The sequence below is a fragment of the Galeopterus variegatus genome, unplaced genomic scaffold, assembly GCF_000696425.1.
Source record: "Galeopterus variegatus unplaced genomic scaffold, G_variegatus-3.0.2 Scaffold7198, whole genome shotgun sequence".
Lineage (NCBI taxonomy): Eukaryota > Metazoa > Chordata > Mammalia > Dermoptera > Cynocephalidae > Galeopterus > Galeopterus variegatus.
In genome coordinates, this window is record NW_007733309.1 from 102,120 (window position 1) to 107,200 (window position 5,081).

Consider the following 5,081-nt stretch of genomic DNA (forward strand, 5'->3'; position numbering starts at 1 on the left):
TATAAAAAACTATAAACCTATATTCAAAATCAAGCAACGTTAGTAAAATAGGTTAAAATATAATAAGCCAAAGCACAATTTTTAAACAAAAGCCATGCTGAGATAGTACCCAGCAATAAAAAGGAATGAACTACCGATTCATGGAAAACACGCTGTCTTAAAATTATTATGCTGTGTGACATAAGCCAGATGCAAAGGCATTTCTATTGATATGATGTTATGGAACAGGGGAATTGAACCTGTATTGACAGTAAGCAGACCACCAGTAATCTGCTGCCTGGGGTGGGAGATTAAATTCAAAGAGGCAGGTGGGAATTTGGGGGAGAATGATGGAAATATTTTATATCTTAATTGGAGGGTGGCTACATAAGAGTATATATTTTTATAACGTTATTGAGGGCTGGCCAGTTCACTCAGTAGAATGTGGTGCTGATAATACCATCGTGAAGGGTTTGGATCCCCCTACATGCCAACTGCCAAAAAAAAGTTATCAAACCCTATGCTTAAGATGAGTACGTTTGATAACATTAAAAAGCAAAGTGACTCACCTATCATTAGATCACTGTGTTTCATGGAGATAGTGCAATTCACTTGGAATTCTTGAACTTAAGGTGGGCACTTTGGGCAAAGAGGACCTTGGTCAACCTTGTGAAATCAACAAGATTTTAATTTCTCTCTGCCTGGAAACTAACCCAGTCCCCAAGCCTTCCATGACCTTAGACAGCACTTTATTTTACGCTCTGTAATAAAAATACCCTCAGAGCTTTCATTTGAAGAAGTTTGGAAATTATTACTACCAACTTAACATTTTATACCAGAGGTGTTTATGTTTTAAGTATAAGCTAAATCTGAGGCTAGTAAAAGGGAGCCTAATGAAAACCAGTGGGAGAAGTGTTGGTGTGTCAAGGGTCTCTGGGGACCCTTAAGAAATCACTCAACTCTGTCTAGGAGCAAGACGTGCCCTGACTTGACACCCACTGCCTGGCATGGTTTCAGTGTTTAGGTCTTCGGAGCTGAAAAGGACTTACAAATCATCTTCATTCCTTCATTTGTAATCCTAGTTACTGAATGCCCTTTGAATTCTGCTCTGCAAAGTATTGAGGATATAGAGGGAAACTAAACAGGTCGATCCCCATAGAGCAGACCATCTTATAGGAGATTCCAAGACAGCAAATATGTATCAGGTGTCACCACTCGGTGCCTGTGGAAGGTATGGGTGGCAGATCACTGAACTTCTCTCAACACGGAGCTTCAGGGCGGCACCACCAACGATTGGGGTTGGCATAAATAAGGTTTGTCTAGTCCACCCTACATTTTACAGCTGAAGAAACTGAAAATAAGACAGATAAGTGATTTTCCTATTATTTCAGAGCTAGGCCATTCTAAGACATTTGTTTAGAGGTGTGAAAGATAAACTATTCTAGAAGACTGTGCTCTCAGTTCGCCATGTAAATTTATTATTTTTAAGATCCTTCGTACCCCTGGTTTTGGACACTAGATACAGTTTTAAAAGAATAAAAGTTCATTTCACAACTATTCTATAATGAACTCAAAGTTTGCAGCATCTGAAATGGCATTCCCTGAAAGAGACTTGACAGATGGAATAGAATAGAATAAAGCATTTTAAAAGAAAAAATACTGGGGCTGGCCAGGTAGCTCAGTTGGTTAGGGCATGGTGTCATAACAGAACAAAAACACCCTCGTAAGAGACAGCAAATTGATTTTACTCTAATTGTCTGCATTTGGGCCTGTGAAATGGCCACAACTACTACAGTTTCTTTCTTATTATAAATCAAGTTTAAAATTTACATTTAATAACTTATATTCAATAAAGTGCACTCTTTTTAGGTGTACAGTTCTATGAATTTTCACAAACACAACCATTTTAGGCACCACTAGAATCAAGGTGTCAGATATGGAAATATTTGATATTTCCACTATCACCAGAAAGTTTCCTTATGACCCTTTGTAGTCCCAAAATACAACATTTTGGAGGTGAACCAAAATTCCAGTTGAGACATCGCAGCTGGTAAGCCAAGCTTTTCAGCTGGGAGAATGCCCTGTGGGAAAAAGAAATGTGAACAAGACAACTAGCTTGGTTTTGCCCCACCCTCTTCCCCAGTCCCTGCTGATCTTCCCAACTATCTCACTGGTCTGAGTTTAGCAAGACAACATTGTTCTTTTTGCTTTGCAAATTTATTTTCAATTTAAATGAAAATTAGATGGAGTTACAATGGGATTTTTAAAAAATATCTTACTTAAACAAGAGCCTGATTCTAAAACAATACAATATTATTGACCAGGGAGGTAAAAAAATAGCTTGTAGGCACTTGAGTTGCATCAGGCTGCCAGAGTTTGCTGAATTCTTGGTGTTGACGAAGTAGGCAGGGTGACTGGGGAGAGGGGTGGCCGGAAGCACCAGCCCAGATACCTAATGCCTTTCCAAGAATTCTAGGCACCACTACCCCCCAGAATCTCCAAGAACAACATTATCTTGGATCAAACCAAATGTGGGAAGATACACATATATTTTCACAAATGCCATCACCTGGAGTGCCACTTGTATTTTAGCATGAGTGAGGATGCAAATTTTCCTGGAATTTTCATTTCTTTAAAGATTGTTTATTTTGGAATACCACAGATAGTTGCCAGAGTCCTTTGTAACATTAAATACAATTCTCTTTTACTTTTGTGAAAAGACTAATTTGATTTTTCATTTGGGAATGTGTGAAGGTTTGAGGTATGTTGAGATAACTGGTCAAAACATTCCCTCCATCTTCCACGTTCTGCTGTCTCCAGTGGCTGGTGAGCACAGGTGCCCCAGCAGGCATGTCTAGACCACCTGGGTCTTTTATTTAAATTAGTAGGCCACCTAGAAGTGCTTCCTCCTGAGTGATAAGTGAAAATCAAGACAGTTAGTGTTACTGAGACCTTATAGGGACTTTTGCAAAAGGCTTTTGTTAATACGAAAGTGATTTTAGAGTGATTTGATAACAAGTATTAGAACACCCAACTGAAAACAGTTTAAACAATAGGAACTTATTATCTCATATGATAAGAAGCATATGGGCAGTCAAGTTCAGGACTTGTTAACTCAGCAGCTCGGGATGTCTTTCAGGACACAGGCTCTTTCATCATTTCCCTCTGCCTGTGTCGGCACAAGAGGAACCCCTTGTGATTTCAAGACGTCCAGCCGATTCAGTTCCACACTCCAGGTTCTTTTGGTTATCAATACCAACTGGCAGAGTGCCACACCCTAGTTTCTTCTTTCTGTGATGGAAAAGAAACTTTTCCAATTTCAGCATCTGCATGGGAAGTGAGCTCATTACAAGAAGGCAGGGGAGGGAATGGCTGTCAGGTAGAGATACAAGAGGGTCTGCCACAACTCGACACCAGTTATTTCCCTGACATTTCCACCCAGAACCTAGTGAGGTGCTATTATTGTCCTCCTTTTCAGGTTTGGAAACCGAAGCTCCCAAGGCTTCAGTCACATGCTCCAGACAAGGCTGATGTCAAGACTTGAACTTGGGGCCGGCCCGGTGGCGCACTGCTATAGTGCGCTGCTTGGGAAGTGCGGCGGCGCTCCCGCCGAGGGTTCGGATCCCACATACTGACCGGCCGCTCGCTGGCTGAGCGAGGAGCAGGGGCAACACCGAGGGTTGTGATCCCGTGGCCGGTCCCGGTCCGGTACGGGCGCGACACTGAGGGTTGCGATCCGTTGCCGGTCACGAAAAAAAACAAAAAAAAAGGAAAAAAAAAAAAAAAAGATAAGACGGAAGACAGATATAAAGGAAGATAGGAAGACACTGGCTCTCAGCTCCAGGATCTTACCTACTGTATTAAAGCTGAAGTCCTAGTTTCCAGAACAAAGTAGAAATCAACATTGTGTATTAAATTTATAATAGGCTACCCAAAGTCAGAATGAACAGGTAGCTTTCATGCCTGGAAATGCTTGAAATGCCTCTGCCAAAAATAAATCTTTGAGTTAAGGAGTTGTCTCTGAGACACCGTCATAAGAAGGACAAATACATTTCTATTTGCCCACATTAACATTTTAACGGGGATGCGAATGTGTATCTGATAGTCCAGTAGAGAGCACAGGATAGGTAAGTTTTGACAGGCGAAGGGAGAGGGAATTTGAGGTAAACTTGGTATTAGGTGGGGGGGCAGCAGATGTAATAGAATAAGGAGGAACAGCAGAGACTTGGGGAGGGGAAAGGAGGGACTCCATGGAGGGGTAACCCTAGAGGGGCGGGGGGTCCAAAGGCCCTGGCTAATCTTCTCCAGCCTCGTCTTCCATCCTTCCCTGCCTCCTCCACTCCACAGGTATGTTAAACTCTACCAACAGGATACTTGGTTCCCTGAAAGTCAAGTTGCTCAAATTATCTCACTGACATCCTCCTTATCCAGGGAGTGAAATCACACTCTAAGATTTGGACAAGTCATGCAAAATTATCTAATTTAATAACATGTTTTATTTCTAAAATGAACATAGTTTTGCATTTCTACTGCAAAATATAGTGCAGTCATATATTGTTGGATATAATGTGACCAGTTGGCCCTAGGTGTCACCAGACACTGAGAACTGTGGTCATATTTGCAGAAATGATTAGATTTCAAGATTTCACCCTCCCTGCCCACCACCACCAATTTATTGTCCTGTCTTTTCTAGGGCTTTACTGCCTTATGTTCTTCTGGGAAACCTCAGGAGATTTTTATATGTGCTATGGGTCAAATGTGTCCCTCAAAAGTTCATGCGTTGGAAACTTGATCCCCACTGTAACAGTGTTAAGAGCGTGGGAAATCCTATTACGGTATTTGAAGGGTGGGGCCTTTGAGACACGACTGGACTTTGAGGACTGTGCCCTTCTGAATGGATTAATCCATTCATAGAGTAATGAGTTATCATGGGTGTGGACTGGTGGCTTTAAAAGGAACACACGAGAGAACTCTCCCCATTCTGTCCATGTGACACCCTGGTCACCATAGGACTCTGTACAGAGTACCCACCCAGAAGAAGTCCCTCACTCGAAGAACCCAGTGGACCAAGGACTTCCCAGCCTCCAAAACTGTAAGAAATA